This window comes from Clarias gariepinus, chromosome 24 (genome assembly GCF_024256425.1).
Source record: "Clarias gariepinus isolate MV-2021 ecotype Netherlands chromosome 24, CGAR_prim_01v2, whole genome shotgun sequence".
Lineage (NCBI taxonomy): Eukaryota > Metazoa > Chordata > Actinopteri > Siluriformes > Clariidae > Clarias > Clarias gariepinus.
Genome location: NC_071123.1, coordinates 3,945,780 through 3,968,124, shown reverse-complemented (window position 1 = coordinate 3,968,124; position 22,345 = coordinate 3,945,780). Strand labels below are relative to the sequence as shown.

The 22,345-nt window shown below is 41.1% G+C and overlaps 1 protein-coding gene across 2 annotated transcripts in view; it reads left to right on the top strand.

Annotated features, from left to right (window-relative positions):
- The window catches only part of dcc (DCC netrin 1 receptor), a 258,324-nt gene that overhangs the window by 60,678 nt on the left and 175,301 nt on the right, over positions 1–22,345 (top strand). The gene's annotated exons all lie outside the window — the stretch shown is intronic.

The window sequence follows — 22,345 nt, the reverse complement described above, 5'->3', positions numbered from 1 at the left end:
TATCTCAATTGATTTTTTTGTTGTTGTTATTTTGAAATGCAACATGTGTAAACAAATGTGACACATTAAATTGGATAAGGGCGTATGATCTGGATGTGTGTTCATAAAAAAAAAGAGCAGGCTCTGTATCAATAATATACATGTCACAACATTTTGCCCTTGGACAAATATCGAAAAGCAATTTGTCATTCAGAATACCGCCGGCGCACCGCGAACTGTAGATTTACAGAACGGGTTTTTCGCTTGCCGTGCGGCGCGGGGTGAATAAAATCTGACGCACGAGTGGACATGGTCAGCTTGAATGTACATGAATCTGAAAGTAAGAATAAAACAGTTCCAGGTTTTCGTGTTCTCTTGCAAACACAAACAACCCTTTGGAGGATTATTAATAATTCATAAAAGAGCGTGTTATTAAAAGGAGCTGTGGATGGTATTGATTTGCACACCAAACATGTTTACAGCTCTAATAAGGATTAGTCTGACACCCATGTTGGCCCACCCCCCTCTTTTTTTTCATTATTTTTTTCATTTCATAATCTTTTAAAATCGTTGTGTATACGGTATATACGGAATAAAACACAACCGGGGTGATGTAAGTACGTATTCTGAATATTCTGTTTCTTGTTATTTTATTTTTTTATAAAAGTGGAGTGTTTTGTTCCTCTTACCTCGCAGTGGACAAAATTAGCTAATAAAAAGACTTTTTATTAATTTATAGTCACATTTTTATCCTTTTATTAGTTATTCCTGTTGTACAGCAAGCCAGAACAGAGACACGAGGAGACCCAGATAAGGGAAACGAGTGCTCTTTTATTTACAAAAAGTGGTGGAAGGGAGGGAGTGAGGAGAGGATACGGAGGACGGCAGGGTGCAGGTCATGCAGGTTCGAAGCATTATGTGAAGTCGACAACTCAGCATGGATACGAGGCAGTCCGGGTCAACGGAGGCTGAATGCGGTAAAGCTGAGGAAGTGGTTGAAAAATGGCGCCGGCCACGTCTCGGCGAATTCCCTGGTGTTGAGGGTCCTCGGGTCACATCCGAGTCTGTTTTACTACATTGGGTGAGTTAAGCAATACTCACTAGACTGATGTTTAAAGGTCCTGTAATAGTTGGCCGATAACTTCAGGACTACGAGATGTTACGGCAGCGGAACTGGCCTTGGTTCTGAACGTTACTCGTTCCAGTTTCTAGCGTGAAGAGAGTGTGGTTGATCATGTACACTGGCTGTAGGCCCACCATCACCATGGTCTAGAAACTTGTCCAGCATGAGAAACCAGGCAACCCAAACGTCTCCAGCTGTTATACTGTACACCTCACATAATGTAATCTGTATTTGTTTAGTACCTTAAACTTCAACCTTAAATCTTTCTATTTCAAATCTCAGAACACGCAGTTTTAATGTCTATGTAAGCGAGTTACTGCTGAGCCACACCCATCTGGAGAACTGCAGAGCTGAGCAACAAGCTGGGGGAGGGGCTATTCTTATATGAGGTCACATTAGGGGGAATTCTAATTGCCCCAAGCGATATATAAGTGTGATCTACGACATTAAATAAGGGTTTGGGTGATCTGATTCCTGCATATTTTTACATTCCCGGTTTAATAAGTTCCTTTTTGACACCACTTTTATTCCTGTATTATGTCCGGTTCCTGAGATATGGCATGTCTGAGTTTGTTTACTAGGAGGGCCTTGGTAAAAAAACTTAGACATTTTATTTTTACTGTATTTAAATAAGGATTCTGTGAACGTGTAAGACAGAGGGAAACCCCAGCCTCCCACCTATCCCCTAAAAATATCTTCGCCGGCAGGTGAAAGTGTTGATTAAAAACAATGTTTAGGATTAAAACTCCCACAATTGTGTTAAAGGATCAGAAAGATAAAGTATTTATCACACTCTTTTTTTTTTTTGTCGAAAGCGAACATTTGATACATTTCACCTCCTGCACTTAGCGGTAAAATTGTCCCTAGCTTTAAACATAATTTTTTGTCACTGCTTTAACCGTTTACAGACGTGTATGCATCCTGCCACCACTTGTTTCCCAAGCTGTCAAGCTGTTCCTCTTTGTGACACACTCCAGACATGTTTTTGCCCCTAAGGTGAAACTATGCAGATGTGCAGATGTGAAGTCGTCCATTCAGCTTTGCATAGTGGCATCTTTACTCCCAGAGTCAAAGCTAAACCTTGGGGGCCTTTGACAGCAATGCCCTCGGATTCGTATTTTAGATAAGACAGAACAAATCCCAACCGTAGAGTGTCTGTGTGATTAACAGCACTGCCAGGGCAACAACAAATATTTGTTTCGGGCACATTTTCCAAACGCTGTAAATTCTCCGCTCGGCAGCTGTCATGGCGGGAAGAAAAGAATACGTCGCCGTAAATACTGACGCCGCAGCTCATAATTTATGCATCTTGTCAGGGTGGCTGGATACGCCTTGACCCGAAGCCCATCTTCCCAGCATCCTCGGGCTGTGTGTAGCCAGCGACGGGTGGCTGGACAATAGATCCGACAGATTGGGCTTTATGAGCCGGATGGGAAGGGGCGGACTCAGACAGAAGCAGTTGGCAAACGGGGGGTTCTATATAGGTCATTAGTCAGGGCTGCATCTCGGTGAACTCGGAGGAACCCTCTGAAAAGAAACAAACAAACATAAAATTAAGCTGGGTGCTGAAGAGCGAGGTCAAGCTTCCTCTTGACCCTGCTGACCCTGGGGTGATCAGGGAGTGTGTGAATAGAGACTTGAGGAACTAAGTCTACTCGGGTAGACTTCGAGTTGTGTTTCTTTAATTTACTCTACATCATTTAGTATTATTTAATATGAAGAAATGAGGGCATGCTCAAGACATTTGCACAGTACTGTACATCTATATCTCAACCAAAAATTTGGGATTTGGGTTTTGCGTCAACGTTAAGCTGAAAATACTGATATAGAACCAGAGATAAAGGCTTTTTTTTTTTATCTTTGGGGTGCCGAAAGTAAGAACAGAAACGTCTCATCCATCAGCGTTGTCAAAAGTCCCTGATATGACACAGTCGTTCAGACGAAAGTGAAGCTCCTGCAGAAGTGAAAGGTTTTCTGAAAGAAAAGCCAATAAAAAGGATCTACAGTAGCAGTGCATCAAAAGTTATTCTGCGTAATTGTACCCAAGATATCAATGATCCATTTCCAGAACATTGAAGGAATATTTATTTTTGAGTTTTCTTTACAGTTTTCCTTAAAGTTCTTACTTGTATTGATGTATGTTACAGTTCAGAACCTGTTCCTAGAACATTATTTTGCAGATGTGCAGATGTGGATCATTAAATAACGTTGAGGAAGCTTGCAATAATTCAGATAGCTTTTAAAATGAAATTCGATTTATATTGACGGATGTACAGTACAGTATAGCACCTTTAATATGTTCTATGTATCTATGTTCTATGCATGTACATGTTCTATGTGCCCAGTTGTCTGATGTACGTAGGCACTGGCTTTGAGCCCGCCATCACTATATACAGTAAATAAATATATAATGAATAGTATGTTTAAATCTAAATAATTACAGTGGTACAGAGTAAAATGCTTGTTCCCACAGGAAATAATGTAAATGCAGATAATCTGTTTCAGCCACTTAAAGATATTGATACCAATATTATCAATTTCCAACACTATAATCATATTTTTGCATATAAAAACAATCAAAACATTCAGGAAAGACATGTTAATAAAGTAAAATCTGAAATAAATGTACATTAAGCCTTAATTTATGATTCCTCTTGGCACCGGCTACTTTAAAAAACAAACTAAAAGCGGCTCCCTTTTCTTCTTGCTACCGTCCTTTATAACATTCTTGGGATTCATGGTGCTACGTCTTTGCACAAAATGCAAAAAAAAAATGCATTTTTAGAATTGTAAATTTGCTTTACTTGGCTTTCCACTTTCTCAGACAAGTTTTGAACGACTCCCAGACGTTTACGCGCAACTTAGTTCAGTTCGGCTCGGTTCAGTTTGAATGCTGAGAATGCTTTTGTATGCTGAGTCAAATTAAATGCGAATTTCCAGTAAAAGGTGAAAACTTGTGAGGCGGGGCATTCGTATGATGAGGTACCACTGTATCAGATTGTCTGACGAGCAAACAGAGGGTGATGGTGGCGAGGACAAACTCTCTGAGATGACATTGGGAAGAGGGAGGAGCCTGAAAGTTCAATATAACAGGGGATGTGTTTTAAGTTAATATGAGTTCTAAGAGCTTTTTTTTTTTTTTTTTTTACAACATATGCTGACTTTATTATCCATAACAGAACATTTCCGACAAATCAAATGCTAATGTCGGCATTTAGTTTTGCATAAAAATATAGAAATAGTTCTCCTAACGTTCCTAGATAACGAGATTCTATCGAGATTTTTTCCGTCCTGTCTGGTAGACTTTCAGGAACAGCACTGACAGCACAATAGAAAAATAGAACATCCCCAGGATTTTATAGGATAAAAACATAAAACAAAAACACATGAACTGAAATCAGATGGTAACATTAGGGCAGCGTTCTGCATGTGCTCGGGTCTCTGTGGACGCTTCCGTCTTCCTCCTGTCTCGTCTGATTCTGGAGAACGCTTTGTGTGTTTTGCAACTTAGTATCACTCTTATCATTAAAGACTAACACAGCTCTCCCACTGAGCGTTAGTTTATGCTGTAGGTCTGCTGTGCATTTATTATTTACATGCTTCAGATAAATGAGTCACACTTACAGCTAAAAAGCAGAAAAACACAAAGCCGGCACTTGGTTCGGCGATCGTCACGTCTGATGCACATGGAAATCCTTGAAATGTAGAATTAAGCGTGTAATCAGAAGATTAAAATTTAACCATCTAAGCAAGCTTTAAATGCTTGATCAATTATAATTTCCTGATAAAAACAAAGCTCTGTGCGGCAAAGAGTTTCAGAGGGAAGGATTACAACAATTACAATAAATAAGTTTTATTAAAATTCCCATAAAAGTGATAAGTACTAAACTTTCCTAAGATTAACTTTAAAAGTTACTTATATTTCCATTGTTGATTCGGGATTTACAATCTATGAGGGCTGTTCGGGTGAAACCGGGACTCCTGATGAAATTACAGCTGAATACAGGTAGTCCCCGACTTAGAAACATTCAAGTTATGAATTTACGCAGATACGAACAAATCACAGACGTAGCATGTGTCTTCTACAAAACAATAGACACTGCAGTGCACCAGATACCAAAATTTACAATTATATAACAATATTTTCAGTGTGTAAGTGAATGAATAAAATGTTTTTAAAAAGTCCGGTATATTGTGTGTGTGTGCGAGTGCGGGAGAAATGAGTCGGCCTCATCGGTTTCAATGAATCTGTCCGAGAGCACAATGATAGAAAATGTCTGTACTGTAAAGCTGTCCTGATGGTAAATAATTTTAATTTCGGAAAATCCTCAACAAAACAGAGTTCACAGTCCAATACAGTGAAAAACAGCTCTGAGACAAAATTGCGTCCGGGATTGCCCTCGCGATTTAAAGGTGTAGTGAGAACATTGTTACATTTCACATTTTACTGATTCATTTCATTAGGCACAGTTATGGTTTTTGGCCACATGATGGCAGTGTGGGGAAAGGGGACAGAGATTTAGTCGAGTGGATTGGTATGCTTTAAGTTATGTATTCATGTGAAAGGTGTACTGTACAAGACTCACTTTGTCGGACTTAAGAACAAATCCGACTTATGAACATCGTTCGTAGGTCGAGGACTACCTGTAGTCTACTAGTTTAGTTGTGGCTAATTTGTGTATTAGACACACAATCATGAAGAAATATTTAGAAACATAAAGAATAGAACTTTTCTAACAACTCTGAGGTTAGGTCAGGCTTCCCATCTTTTCCAATGAATCCTGCCTTCTAGGTTAAAATGATTTACAGACTATGACAGCCAAAGAGCGGTAGAGGAAGTGGTACTGTAGTGTTCGCCATAAAGATAGCTGTTTGTTACATGGCAACTGGGTGAAGGGACAAATTTCCTGTTTGATCCTAAAGCTCTAGTTTGAACTGTGCCCTCGGCCCTGGCTGATTTCGGATCAGTCGCTGTACCTACATGCTCATTCCGTTCATCTTTCTTTGAGCAGTCAAAAAGTTCAGTGCAGGTCAGTGAGTTCTTGGGCTGAGCCTGTTCTTTGAGGAGAATTGGAAATTGAAAAAAAAAGAAGAAAAAAAGAACATGATGTGGCATGGTATGATGGCCCAGAGGTTGTTGGGAGCAGATGGAACGAAGGAAAATGGCAGAAGCTATAACACTAGCCAAAGGCTCCCGTCCTCTAATGTGTCGTTTAAGAGAAAAATCTCTTCTGTGTGACTAGATGGAGAGGAGGAGAGGTCGATACAGTAGCTACAGGCTTGTGCCAAGAAAAAAAGAGTATAGCAAAATTAGTCAGATGTAATAGTGTCATGTTTGCTTCTGCTCGGTTGCTAATGTTAATTGTTAATGAGGGCTTTATGACCCTAGGTCAAGATACAATCTGACCGTGAATAGATCAGCATGAAGCAATATGCGTCTGTTTTCCAAAAAAAAAAAAGAAAAAAAATCTTTGGAATGGTCAGCAAATGGCCACTTAAAACGATACAGGATTTTCCTAATTAGTCACGTTTTACTTATATAAATGCAGAAAAGCATGAATTTGAATACTAATACTCACTGCTTGAGTAAAAAGAAAAAAAAAAACAGTCACTGTTTTAAAAGGTATGGCACCAAGCAAAGAAAACAACTAAGGAGATTTAAAATTATTGGAACTGAAAGGGAGAACGCTTTAAAAGATAAACTTGGTCAACCATTCAACACATTATCAAAACCTGTACACGCTTGGTGAAGTAAAAAAAAAAATCGAAAGTTAAGACAATGGATCTTGTATATTAACAGGAAACATAAGGGCACGAGAAGGAAAGTGCATGAACCCATAATGAATAGTGTCCACTGAACGAGCCTCTGGAGACAGTGTTATGATCTGGGGTTGGTTCAGTTGCTCAGGTCTAGACTCCGCAACGTTATGTGGCAAAAAATAAAGTCATCTGACAACCTGAATGTACTAAATGACCAGGTTATCACATGGTTCTGATGGAACAGGCGTATTCTACCACACTGGGCGCCGTAATCAAAGCTAAAGCGCTTGAATGAAATCGTAGCATGTGCGACTTTGTAATTTCCGCCAGCCAGTGTATTTTGCTAGATATTAGGATAAACCGGCAGGTAAGAGCAGTCAGTGTTTCTGGATAACTGTTAACGAAATGCCTTAGACACTTGACATGACAAGAAGGAACAGGGTCATTCCTATATTCCCAGGGTCCTATGGTCCCCAGATTTATGTGACACATACAGTAATGCTAAGATATGTGACGTATAATGCTAAGATATGTGACGTATAATGCTAAGATATGTGACGTATAATGCTAAGATATGACAAAGCGTCATATCTTAGCAGAGCCCTACAGTATCTTCCCCAGTTCTATTATTTCATGTTACAGAGGTCCTACATTCCCATGTTCCTGTGTACCCCTGGACCATACAGTGCATAATGAGAAACTAAAACAGATGTTCCCCAGCTTGATGAAATTCTTTATCTAGACCTCCAAAAAATTTTTCGTCAAGGTTTTTAAGCATTATTCCAATAAAAGAAATTATATAATCATTATCTAGAAATGAGTCATATTCGTCTCAAATGGAATAAGTGTCTCAACAGAGAAATGATCAAGGGAACATAGGGCTCTGGCAGCATACTGTAGGTACGCGTCTGAAGGAACTAGCCAAAATGTTAGCATGATAAGGATTAAACTAATGCTAGCCTGAAGCCTGTGTAGCTTCAGGCTAATGAATTTCTTGAGGCTACAAATTTCTTTTTACAGTCCATTAGCCATATAAGGTTCTATTTGGTGAGCTCAAGCAAACGTCCTAGATTGTTTTTACCATTTCCTTGAGTTCGATCATCACTTCTGTGAAGCCAGAGTGAGAAATTTAACACAAGCTACAGTCTGACTGTCAGATTTCATTTCGTTCAGGTTTATTATTAAAGCCGAGACACAATAAAGGGCTGTCTGGAGATCTCCGGACACAGCCGTCGTGCACTCGTCGTGCCCCTGGACATAAACACACTTTCATTTCAGGCCACCTCAATATACTCGGGTTTATGAAAGTCTCCATGGTGAGATCGCAGTGCTAAAACCGGAGCTGTCTTGAATCCGACTGTCCTTTGGTTTGGTTCACCTTTGTTTTTTTGTTTTTTTAATACTTTCCCCCCCAGCTCGGTCCTTCTTACCTTCCCCTCACATGAGACCTTCTTATTGATCAGTCGTGACTTTTCAGTGCACATACATTAGCGCGCTCGAGGCGAGGATCGACCCGGACTAAATAATGAATCAGGGTCTTAGCGCTGAATGTTCGGCGTAGTGATATCGGGCTCGGTCGATCCCTTGATGCTTTTCTGTCAAACGTATGTCTCGTAATCAGTCCTGTTCGATAGAGCAGATTGACAGCCAGGATTTCCGCAGACTTTGGCATGGAACTGCGCTTCATTATCCGGGATTTTCAAAAGATCAAGGTATCGCGTGTATTCCTGACTGAAACGTTTGAGGAAGCACATGTTTGTTAGGTCGGTGGGTTTCAATCGCCTGACCACCGTTTTGAACTAATTGCTAAGTCCATCTGTTTACTCAATCATCCATCCATCCATCCATCCATCCATCCATAAAGGTTAAGTCTATGAAGCCAGAGAAAAAGATTGATTTCGAGATAGAGAGGTAAGAGAAAAAACTCGATCAGCGTGATTAAAGGAAGCAGTCATGATCATGAACGCTGCAGTGTCTCGTCCTTCCACAAGGAGGCGTAGTGTGTAAGGTGTGTGTAATGTGTCGCTGCAATTTTGAAAGCATTTCATTCATCTATTAAAGAGCGTACTGTTTATCCGTTTATCCGGGTAGTTGCATTACAGTCTCTTTCCCTCCCTCGTCTTTAGATCCGCTCGCCCCGTGCGGCGCCGCTCGCTGTGTCTTAGAAAGCGGCATATTTGCATATCGTAACCCGAGGCTACAGAGCTTTTGTCTCTGAAACGTTTTGATGGATTTCCCGTCATCTTTATTATTTTTTTTCGTGCCGGAGTGAAGGAAAGGCCAGAAATCTCTCAGATTGTGCGAGACACAGCAGGATTATCATCAACTACCAAACTATTGGGAGGAGGAGAAAAAAAAAAAAAAGTTGCACGAGCAGAAACTCCTGCAGGCGTTCCCTTGTTGCCGGAAGATTCGTTATTTTTAATTACGTAACACAAATTCCTGACCCGAACGTGTTAAACGGATCACAGCGTGCGCCACCTGATGATCGTGCGTGTTAATTAAATGAACATCATCGAGTAATGAAGAGCAATTATGATGACTTGACACTCTGATGAGCTCTCAACACTCACACACTGTCTGTGTGCATTGAAAAATAAAGAAAGTCTTCAGAGAGAGATTGTGTGTGTGAGAGGGAGAGGGAGAGGTGTGAAGTGATGAAAGCGTTATTGATTTTAATCTGTGCAAACACATTACGAGTTGATGACTAAAGAGCAGCCAGGATTGAGACCTCTGTCTTTTCTTTTCTCTTCTTTTCTTTCTTACTGCTCAGCTGAAATCGCTCTACACCTTTAAAACCCCACTTTCACAGTGTTGCGTCTGGACGGATCGGGTTCGTAACGCAGCAGGTCATTATTCCCTCCGTTCCTGACGCTCTCTCTCATTAGGGCGTGAGGTCGGTTTGACTTTGATCAGGAGCCGCTCTAGAAAGGGTTCATTACGGCTCTCCCGAGGGCCCGCTGTCATTCAGTGTGTCGGATGGAAAGGGCTGCGTTAATCAGGAGCACACCCCAGCTTATAGGGGTTAAAATATGTGTGAAGACCCGATTCGCTGCTGGAGAGACGGAGCTGTGATGCTGAGGAAGAGTAGTGATGATGAGAAAGAACAGTGATGATGAGGTGGAGTAGTGATGATGAGGAAGGACAGTGATTTGGAGGAGGAGCAGTGATGATAAGGAGGTGGAGTAGTGATGATGAGGAGGAGTAGTGATGATGAGGAGGAGAAGGGATGATGATGAGGAGGAACAGTGATGATGAGGAGGAGTAGTGATGATGAGGAGGAGCAGTGATGATGAGGAAGGACAGTGATGATGAGGAAGGACAGTGATGATAAGGAAGGACAGTGATGATGAGGAGGAGCAGTGATGATGGGGAGGAGTAGTGATGATGAGGAGGAACAGTGATGATGATGAGGAGGAACAGTGATGATGAGGAGGAGTAGTGATGATGAGGAGGAGTAGTGATGATGAGGTGGAGTAGTGATGATGGGGAGGAACAGTGATGATGATGAGGAGGAACAGTGATGATGAGGAGGAGTAGTGATGATGAGAAGGAACAGTGATGATGATGAGGAGGAACAGTGATGATGAGGAGGAGTAGTGATGATGAGGAGGAGTAGTGATGATGAGGAGGAGTAGTGATGATGAGGTGGAGTAGTGATGATGATGAGGAAGAGCAGTGATGATGAGGAGGAGCAGTGATGATGAGGAGGAGTAGTGATGATGAGGAGGAGTAGTGATGATGAGGTGGAGTAGTGATGATGAGGAAGAGCAGTGATGAGGAGGTGAAGTAGTGATGATGAGGAGGAGTAGTGATGATGGGGAGGAGTAGTGATGATGAGGAGGAGTAGTGATGATGAGGTGGAGTAGTGATGATGAGGAGGAGTAGTGATGATGAGGTGGAGTAGTGATGATGAGGAGGAGTAGTGATGATGAGGTGGAGTAGTGATGATGAGGAAGAGCAGTGATGAGGAGGTGGAGTAGTGATGATGAGGAGGTGGAGTAGTGATGATGAGGAAGAGCAGTGATGATGAGGAGAAATAGTGATGATGAGAAAGAGCAGTGATGAGGAGGAGGAGTAGTGATGAGGAGGAGGAGTAGTGATGATGAGGAAGAGCAGTGATGATGATGAGGTGAAGTAGTGATGATGAGGAGGAGTAGTGATGAGGAGGAGCAGTGATGATGATGAGGTGAAGTAGTGATGATGAGGAAGAGCAGTGATGATGATGAGGAGCAGTAAGAATGAGTTGGAACTGTGTACCTGTGTTGACTCTAAACAGAAACACTGTGGACACCTTCTGTATTATGGTGCTTAATTTCCCATCTTATATGACTCTGTCTGTCTGTATGTCTGTCTCTCTCTCTCTCTTTCTCCAATTGTATATATTTTTCCCATCTGTCTCTCTGTATGTCCTACTACCTCATTTGCTCTCTTCCTCCCTCCCTCTTTCTCTGTCTTTTCTTTTGTTTGTCTGTCTCTACCTCTCGACTTCACTCTTTCGTTCTCACTTTATATCTTTGTCAGCCTCTGTCTTTATCACTTTCTCTGTATCTGTTCGTCATCCTTTCTCTGTATCTGCGTATTTATCTGTCTGTCTGGCTGTGTTTCTCACTCAGTCTCTGTCTGCTGCTCTCTGTCTGTCTGTCTGACTTACTATCTCTCTCTCTTTCTCTCTGTCTCTCTCTCTCTCTCTGTTGTTGGTAATTAATATGCATTAGCTGACGGTGTAATTTGGTGCGGTCTGTTTTCAGAGGACAGATATAAATCATGTCTCGGGGAGGGAAGGAGGACGGAGGGACGATGCGAAGGGGGATGGGGGACGTACTTTGAGAAACCGCCTGTCGAGTCCATCTCTTTGATAAGGACGCACGCTAATTTCGTGCGCTGGGAGAGGATTGAGATAGATTATTGGTGCTGCGCATGCTTCAGCTCCGGCACTGACAGCGTAGCGACGTTTCATTAGCGCTTATCGTTTCGCAGCGCGGGATTTAGGATGCCTCAGACGTTTCACGTGGCCTTGCAATTTACTGATATCGTCACCGGCGTCTCTCTTTCCTCAGGTGGCTTCTTTCGCTCGGTATTATGGAGGAAAAAAAATATCTCTATTGGAGGAGCATTCATCTGCGTTGTGAATGAGTCCCTTTCAGCAGAGACACCTCTGAGCAGCAAGCTAATGATGCCTCGCTGTAATCGTACCTTGACACAGCGCTTCCTTCTTCCTCGATGCTCCGTCTTTAGTTAATGCAGATTTATTATGTAACACACCCAAGGCATTTTCTCCTTATTTTGGTCGTTTGGTGCTGGCACAAATATGCTACTCTGGCCCTGAATAGTGAGGCGTAAAATAATACAAATAAATAGATAAAACTGGCTTTTCTGTCTGCCGGCTCGTCATGCGTACCGCCGTAACATAAATAAAAAGACTTCTCGAAGCAAAGAAATACACACAGCCTATTAGAGACGGGACAGAAAAACTATTTACTTACGTATCTCAGTTCATTGTGATGTATCGCCACACTGACTCCAGAATTGTTTTTTTTTTTTTATAGTTTATATATGTTTGCATTTGAGGTGGTACAATTGTGCAGTTTTTCTATAATCCTACAGGTGGCAGCACTGCATCCACTGTAGTAGGATTATTCTTTTATTTATTTTAAATTTTTAGAATTTTCACAAAATCTGATTTGCAATACAAATCGAATCGACACATGAGTATCATGATAATATCATATCGAGTGGTCCCTGATGATTCCCTTCGGTTTTATTGTTCTTGTTCTTGTTTTGTTTCTGATTTATGTTATATACAAAATTTTATTTAAGACCGATAGCGAACCAGACTAAATCATTTTGCAAAACACGCAACACTGACTTGTATGATGAGATGCGATGGGCTAGATTGCACAGGGCTAAACTGGGTGTCTAGGCGTTTCCCTTGTTGTCATGGAGACATCAGTATAACTACCACGTTACGACTGATTTAAAACCTGCTTTTCCTAATGCGTTCGGTTATTCTAAATCGTTTCAGTTAAGTCAAGCGCGCTTTGTCCAAGGCTTTATCGACCTGCATGGTGTATAATGTGCTGCCGCTTGTAGTATGAATGAGCTTTCAAAGCGCAATCATGGTGCGCGGCACAGCGGGTTTATCAAAAGAGCCACGCGTTCACTAAGTGCCATAAAGTCTTATTATATAAATACGTCTTTATAGCCCAAGTTCATCAACGCATGGCAGCAACCGAGTTTGATTTTCTTCTTACGCTCATTCTCTTCTCATCTTGTTTTTTTCCCCTCGTACTTGTGGGTTTATTGCTATAGGATGGATGAACACGATGCAAACGCACCGCGTCAGCAGTACTGTTAGCTATAGCGTTACAAACGACCGGGCTGAGCTGACGAGGTTTATTTTTTTCCTTCGGATGATGGTTGGTTTTCGTGCATACGCAATATGGCTTTCAGTCCAAAACCCCATGTGAGGTGTAGGTTTATTCCGGACCCAGCTGGTGTCTCCAGGCCAGATGGGACCGGCCCTGACCTGAGCTCCATCTGTCCCTTGGGAGCCTGCAGTGATCTGATCGCACTCATCAGGCTCATCATGCGGGGGCAAAAGTCTGAAATTAAACCCTCGTGCAGTCTTAAATCATGGACTGCCTGACACTTCTGTCTGTATCCTGACCTTTAGATATGAATTTTTGGTTACTTTTTAGTAGATGTTATTTTTTAAAGTATCTAGTGCGTCGCGTTCAGCACTCCTGTTCAAGGGTTAAATAGATCACGGTTCCTGCTTTTCTGTGTTTCTCTGGGTTTCATCCCACCTCCCAGAAAACATGCCTTTGGCGATGCTAAAGGGTGATGGGTTTTCCCAGACCTCCACACAAACACTCTAAAAAATATATATTAGATTTCCCAGAAGGAAAAAAAAAAGAAAAGGAAAGGGAAAAAAAGTGCGTCCGTTGTTGCTGGAATTCAATTCTCAGCTCTGACTCAGGATGTGCTGCTGAATACATTTCTGAAGATTCATTCTTGGCAGTCTGCTACCTGCATTGTAAGTGAGTCGTGCCTGGGCAGCTGTTACCGGTGTTGCTCAGCGGTGTTGATACGGCCCAGCGTGCGCGCTTAAGGCCTGGTCTAAATGGGTAAGCCTGTCAGGCGTAATCAGGCCCATGCCACACTGTATCTGTGGTAACGTTTTAAATGCTGCTGCTAGTGCCAGGGAACATGTGGCTGACTGCCAAGGTAATGTTCGAGCTTTGGACTAGGTTTCATACGCTGAAAAGGATGAACAAAATGAAGTGACACGACCAAACCTGTGCCAGGTTTTACCCACAAGTCCTGTTTTCAGTGCCCGGCTTCGATGCAGACATACAAGAAGATCTAAATAAATCAATGTAGAAGTTGAAGGATACTTAAAAATGTTCAACCTATTACTTATAGCATGTACTGTATACTCTTTAAACTTCTTTAAACATCTAATTATTAAGGAGAGGAATCACCAGGGACTCCACAATATGATGTTATCGCGATACCTACCCGCCGATCCGATTTGTATTGCGATTTTGTAAATATCACGATTTTATGATTTATTTTCATTTAACCTGGCTAAACGGTCAGCACTGTGGCAATGCATCTCCAGGGTCCTTGTTCGATTCCCACTTCGGGTTCTGTGTGCATGGAGTTTGCATGTTCTCCCCCGTGCTTGGTGGGTTTCTTCTGGGAACTCCGGTTTCCTCCTCCTGCGAATGGGTGAACAACCTTAGCCAATAATTTCCCCAAGAATCTGTGCTATAGTATGTGATTAGTTTAAAGTGCCCCACCTATAGGATCATATAGGGATTGCAACAATTGTTAGGAATTGTTAATATTTGACCACCTCAAATGTAAAAATCTATTTTGGAGTCAGTCTGGCGATATATGAGTTGGCATATGAAAGGATTGCGATACGTAACTGAATTCAATTTTTCTCACCATCTCTATGAATAATTAATAGCTACTGTAGTATTAATATCCTGATATAGAATCCACTGGAGATCAATCCAATCCAAGTACTATTCAAGACGAAGAAAGGAGGAAAAAAGCCGTTGAGGAACTAACAAGACATATGGTAATGGCTTTGGCCTCGTTTAAAAGAAACCTGTTACCATCGGGTGAGACGAATTTGAAGACCAGAAGAATCTGTCTCTCTTTTCAGTCTCCATTCCAAAGTTCAGCATGGGGGAGTGTTGTGGGGGGGGGGGGGTTCAGGGTTTTTTTCCGTATTTAAAGCATCACCAGACCTTAAACGACTGACCGCAAACTCAATCAGTTTAAATTGGTGAGCCATACAATGTTGGACAATAGCGCGGCCAGACGGCGTGTTTGCCAGTCAGAGCCCTTTCATGGTCCCTACAGAGACACCAACCTTCTGTTCTGTCTCTGCATCACTGCAGGAGAAGAGCTAATCCTTGCCACAGGCTGTTGATTAAAATCTTCACCGATGCCACCGCTCAGAGGTCCAAGCTGGAAACCGCCCAAACCCAATCGCCCAGTTGAGGCTTGGGTCTTTCCCAGTCGCTTCACAGGCCGGGTATCAGAATGGCTAATTGTGTAAGGAAGACTAATGAAAAACTCTGCTGGACAGAGATCAGTAGCCTCCAGGGTGTAATACTTTGGCAGGGTATTAATAAGTAACTGTCTTAGCTTTAACATGCCACGTTTTTGTTTTGTCACCAAAAAGCTGGAGGTGCGTGACCAAAATATTTGTAGACAGAATTTTTTTTTTTTTTTTTTTTTTAACTTTTTATTCTGGAACCTTTTTAAACGCTTCGCAACTTCTACACTTATCTGATGCTCGAATGGCCACAACTGTACTTTGCCACCTTCCAGAAGTTCCATCAAACACAATTCTTTTTGAATGTCACTGATCTGGCTGATTTTAATTCTACCTCAATAGCAATGGCAATCACCAGGGATCACCTGATATGACATCATCACAATACTTAGATGCTGATTAAATTTGTATTGCAATTTTATAAATATCTCGCTTTGATATACGTACAGTATGTTTCAGATTCTAGACAAACTTTTAAAATAATTTGCTGCCACTGCAAAGGATGCTGTGTGAAATAACAGTGTGAATACTTTCAAATAGTGACGCCACTATAGGAATTGCTACAATATTACACCTCAAAAACAAACATATCTAAATAAAAAATACATTTCTTACCTACATACTGTAGCGCATCTTTCAGACTTGTGCCAAACTACTTTATGAACCATGCATGTGAGCCGCTATTGTGCTTTGACTATAAAACATCTGGCTGTTATTGAACACATGTAGGCTCTGAAATATATATTATTCATAAGCAAGCATGGTCCTGCTACACCTCACCGAATCCAAGAGAAAGAAAATCCGCGTAATCCGGTTGAATTTCAGAAACATTTTTGTAGGCGTTTGAAGCCCCAATCATTAGTCATGCAAGAAAAAAAAACTATTGACTGATTCACGACATCACGAATAACACGCAAGACATCGTTCTATCTTAAAAGCTGCCTGTAGTTTTTAGGCAGTACAGAGAATATAGCTGCGTTGCTAGCTAGCATCAACTAATAAGAATAAGGAGGCAGCAAAACAATCTCAGTGTCTCGTGTTGGAACAGATTGTAATGGTAATGAAAAGCGCTTACGAGTTTTTGTGCGCATGCATGCAATTTTTTACAGGTACACAGTCTGAAACGTACTGCATGTAGAGTTTGTCAATGATGTAATAACCCTATATACCACTAAATATTATTATTATTAATTGGTAATAAAAACACTCAAAAAACAACCAGGAAAACATGTGATCATGTGTATGTGCTATTTTTTTGCCCATGTGACGCTTTTTATCATAATTTTGATCAGTCATGTTTGTACAATTGGTTAAAATGAAATAAAACTCAGTTTATCATATTGCCTAGGTTGTGCTGAAAAACGCGACATGCCACTCTATACTGTACAATCCTGAGCCATATACTGTATGTGTTTATTAACCAAAACAAAACAAACAAAAAAAACAGATGGCTAAAGCGCTCTGAGTTTTAAGATATGCGCATATGTTTGTTTTTTATATAATTTTCAGTTTATAAATAAATATTGGCAAAAATCCTTTAAACCAGATGAATTGTCTAATTATTTGGTGTTAGCCTAGATAAATATTTTGAATACAAAAATCATACATCTAACAGTAACATGTCGCAGTTTAAATCAAAATCGTGGTACGATTGCAAAGATTTTTAAATCAGATCGTTGGCCCTAGTGTGTACACGTTGCAGCAATCATCTGCACGCTCCGGTACTAACAAGGAGCATTACAGGTCTGATGGTAAAGAAAAAAAAATTAAATATCCAAATGTAAAAAGGAACTAATATCACGCACACAAATGACACCCAAAACACGACTTACTGTAATAAACCATTAAACAGTTTAAAATGCACCCAAAAGGGAAAAATTAAACAGAAAATTAGGCACTAATTTCATCAAACAATCAACATTGATACAAACAAGTTAAACTCTATATAATGAGCTCATCAGTGGACTTTATTTGAACACCAAATCCATCCATCTTTTTATTCTTGCAAATGATCATATCGGTGATCCTTGGGTTTAATAAGTCTAACAGCATGACCTTTCATTTCAGAAAGTGTTGCTCTTTAGGGAACCTCACATGCAACAGTGTTTAAAGTTTATTAGGTCTTAAAAAAAAGTTCATGATTTCCATCCTTCAGTCGTCCACCGTTAAAAAACTATTTAAACATGTTGTGAGTTTATTACCGCGAGAAATCATTAACCCGAGATGCTAAACAAACTTGATGTGAGTGTCTTGACATCCGAACCCCGTGATCTCGTTGCTTGGTGTGTTTCACCATTTTCAAGAAAACCAGGAATCCGGCGTCTGGGCATTTCTCCAAAACAGCCTGGACATTCATTGAAACGTAGCAAAGGTTGTGAGTCCTGAGAGGCTGATACTGTTGGGTCATGCGTGACGGATCAATGGTTTCTCCATCGGGGCAGTTAACAAGCATTTACAGAATCCAGCCTCAGATTAAAACTAGGGACTCGAGACTGGATTTCGAACTGCTGGAAGGATGAAGTGGCTTAACGATGAACGTGTGAGTGACGAACCGGGCCAAAAACAGCAAGCATACAGGACCGTGCTGTAACAAACACTGCTTAAATGCAGGATCCGTTGGACCGCCGTCTCTGATCAGGGAGCAGTCGGCTGTGAGAGGACATCAGGGGACAGCTTACATTAACCATGACTGGATATACTCGAGAAAAGCAGGAACAAGATGCGCGAACATGAACGTGTAGTAAAATGCACAGAGACAGCAGGATTCCACACACACCGATAACATCAGAGTGTGTGATTGGCTGTCTGCACACCCAGAGGACGCTTGAAAGAGAATGTGTAAATCACCTGTCTGAGTGTGTGTGTGTGTGTGTGTGTGTGTGTGTGTGTGCAGGTTAATAGGACGGCAGGGTCCACAGTGATGAAGTTGTTGAGATAAGCTGGTGGCTAAAGTGGAAGTCGCGGAGTGTCGCCGTGTGTGTCGTGTGTGCACCGGTGTGTGTGTTTGTGCTGAGCAGAAGAATCGATAAGAGAGTGGAGCGGAGCGGTAACCATGGTGACACAGCCCCGTAATGAAGAGATAAAAGAGATGTGATGATATCAAAGGGCAGATAGAGGGAAGAGCTTGATGACTCACACACACATACACACACACACATGGATGGATTTTTTTTAAAGCTTAGTACGCCTGGGATTTAGTAAGTGCCATGAGAAGATACAAGGGGCGTTCGAGTCAAACTGGGACTTTTGATTGGGCAGAATGAGAGTAAAACGATCTTTATTTCTCTATATAAATCCCCTGGTACACTAATGCACTTATGGCAGAGTTTCACTAGTGCTTGAATGCTTGAACACAATCAAGGTCATGATTAATTATGTCTGAAACGCCGGCCTCCCAGGAACTCCTATAATGGGCGTAACATGTGGAAATGGTGCTTGGAGCGAGATCAGTAGTGTGAATATACGAAGACTCAGACTTAAAGAGAAATAATGATAAACCAATCAAATCAAGAGAGAACGCGGTATTGGTGAACACCATCAAGAAACAATCCAATAATCCGAAAAATACGCGATCTGTCGCTTTGGAGTGTAAGTAACTCTTTGTAAGATGATGCACTTTGGTTTTCCTGGCTCGTTCTGCTCCCCTGGCACGTGATGAAAAAGCTCTTCAGTCTGACGTACAGTATCTGCAGTCTCTCAGGTCCTAAAGGTGCGCTGTGTTTCGGACTTCCCTTTCCAAAATGTTTTAGATCCATAGGCATTGCGACTGACCTCAGTGTGAACTTTGAACCAGACGGAGTAGTGAGACATCTACATCAAAGTAAAGAGTGAAGTGAGCCGGGATACATCCTAGCTCTTACACACATGCACACAAAGGAGGATACTTTCTTGCCTTTAATCTCTCAGCATCTATTCAGGACTGTATCCCTGAGGTCATGCTCTTCCCATGGACAACGCTGTCCTATCAGATTTGCCCCTGTCTGGAGAGCGCGTCTTTGGCTGGGTTTTTATTCGTGTTTATTTTTTTTTTAAGACTGAAGGTTTTTTTTTTTTTACTCGTTGTTTACTCTTTTACACTTCTTTTATTTTTTGCGTCTTTCTTTCCTCTGACCTTCCACGGTTTCCTTTTTCTTCACAACTCTCTGGCCTTGTCTTTGTATCTAAGCTCTGTTTTTCAAATGCCATGCCAAAGAAGAGAGCTGTATCCCATGGGTGAACGCTCGGGAAGGGACATAAAGACCGTCGACGAAAGGTGTTGTTGGATGGCTCGGAAAAAAAAAAAGAGACAGATTTTCTTTTTTTTTGTTTTTTATTTTCTTTCAAGTGGTTGAAATTTCTGAAACTCCTTTGCCTTTGTGTGTGCCGGTGTGTTTCTGTAATGTGAGTAAAGTGTTGAGAATGTAAGCGGTAAGTGATGAAATTTGTCAGACGGTTGGTTTAAGACAAAAGGACGGGTGAAATTACCTGGCTGCGCTTTACTCTGTTGATCTTCCATGAATCCAAGAAAGACAAATATGTAAAAGAAATGATGCATTATTAGTCGCATTTACAGTTTTCTTTCACTGTATTAGTTCAATTCCTGGTTATGGTAATGACTGTCCACTCTTTCACTGCATTTCCTGTTGTTCTTTGTGATCCCTTTCTCTTCTATCTAGATGCTTTCGCAGAGCTCCATATGTTTACTGCATGAATGTTTCATGGAACCTAAAAAGCTTTTTCAAAACCCTATAGGTTCCAGGTTGAATTGGTTACTGAGGATAAATGATGGAATGGAAGAACTTGCAGCGTGCTTTCAGAGAACCTTTAATAGAAAGCTTACTGTAGATGTGCACTCGAAATTTCACAGTGGAATGTTGCTATTTAGTCAAATGCAGTGTTGGGGAACGTTTTTTTTTTTAAGGAACTAATTACATCACTGTCATTAAAAAGTAATCAGTTACATTAAAGCGTTACCTTCTGATAAAAGTAACTAGTTTGAGTAGTTTTTAATTGCAGAAAATGAAAAATCCTTTGTGATTCCGCATGCATGTCAAGACCTTTATAATTATTTTACCATCATCACTCAAAAAAGTTTGGCCCATAATCTGTTAACTACTAATACCCCTATCTCACCTACGTGGTTTCGCGCGGTGGCCGTAAGTACGGTTCATCATGATTCACCGCGAGTTTTGGCGCTCTGATTAGGTTTCCGTCTTTCCACACGTCAGCCCTCGCGGAACTTCGCGGGATGTCGAGCGGTCACTTGTGGCGGAATTAATGGCGGACCTAACGCGTTAGATTACTCGTTACATCAGAAAAGTAATCCAAGTACTTTGTAACGTGTTACACCCAACACTGGTCAAATGGAAAGCATGTTGCAGATTGCTCGAATGCAAGATTGTAGCATGTTGTCGGTTGGTCAAATAAAAAATTATGGAATGTTGTGGATAGGCCAATCGCAAGACTGTGAATGTCAGTATTGAAACATTAGAAAATTAATGCTTGAGTGTGGAAGTTGCTAATTTGCTCAGACAGATGATTATGGAATGTTGCGGATTGGTTAATGGCTAGATTGTGGAAAGTCGCCATTGGTTAAATAGAAAAACTACGGAATTTTGCTGAAACAGAAAACGGAATGTTACCGATTTGTTAATTGAAAGATTATTTTTGCCAGTTGGCCAGATATTAATTAGCTCATGAAATATTGCTAATTGGTTAAATGCTAGCAACAAATAAACATTCTCTTATACAGTATGAGTCTCTTAACTTACTCATTAGAAGCAGCAAAATGTGAATGAAAAGCAACCTCCATGTTTGTTAGTCTCTTGGCCATTACATAATGAATATTCCATATTAATTGAAGCGTAATGGTCAAACCCCGAGCAGTATTAAGGGCAGTTTTGAAATTCTCCGCAGGTCACATGACTTCTGATTGGATAAATCAGTCATGTTAGATGGGACTGAACTCCAGGCTAGCTCGTACAGGCCAGTCCAGCCCTGCATCCATGCCTGTCATGGCACATTAGATAAACCCATTTGTTCACACCAAGTGCTGCTTTGTGAATCAAGCTAGCGCATGTCCTGGCTGTTATTTGGGTGACCTTGGAAAAGAATAAATAAAATATAAAACCGGGAAAGGAATATAAAAACAAACACTCGTGCTCTCTAGGGTTACATAAGAAGCTACTTAGTTAAATCGGGGTGAGAAACCCAAAGCAGTTATTGCCTTATATAATGAGAGCTTTGGAAATGTCCTAACCTGAGAGTCGTTCCTTTTAGTTGTTGTAATTGTTCTGGAGCGCAATGTTCTGCTGTTTCATAATGCATACACTGTATATAAATGCTAAATTACCACATTACCCTTCAGTCCTACATGATGGTCTTGTAACTCTGATGTGGAGAATAAAATGCAATAGACAGGTGAATTTGATCAGAGTCGTGTACTCGCTAAGCAGCATTTGATCGCTATCTTTGCCCTGAGCTACACTTTTTTTTAGTATTAAATTATCTGATAGAACTAAGCTAATGCATTTTTCAATGTCAGTTGCAAATCACATTCGAGGACCGAATACAAATCATGGGGGAATGTCTGATCGTGCATCAAGGCTTGGTCGGGATATAAATGATAATGATAATGGCAAGTAATTGCTGTTCATGAATTCATGATACGAGTCGTTTCAATCGAAGTTTCGTCGGTGAAATTCCCAGGACTGTCCAAGTGCTTCTGCTGGGTTCTTTTGTAAGGTCTTTAACCCATGACTGCTTATGGGTGTGTTATATGCAAGATATGACATATCTCGCATATGTTGTGAGCCTGAGGTTACAACATACTGTAAAGTCATTTACCCCTGGTGCAGAAAAGGGTTGGAATTCTAGCCCAAGAATCCAACAAAGGTAGCATTGTAGTGCTGAATCTTAATTAA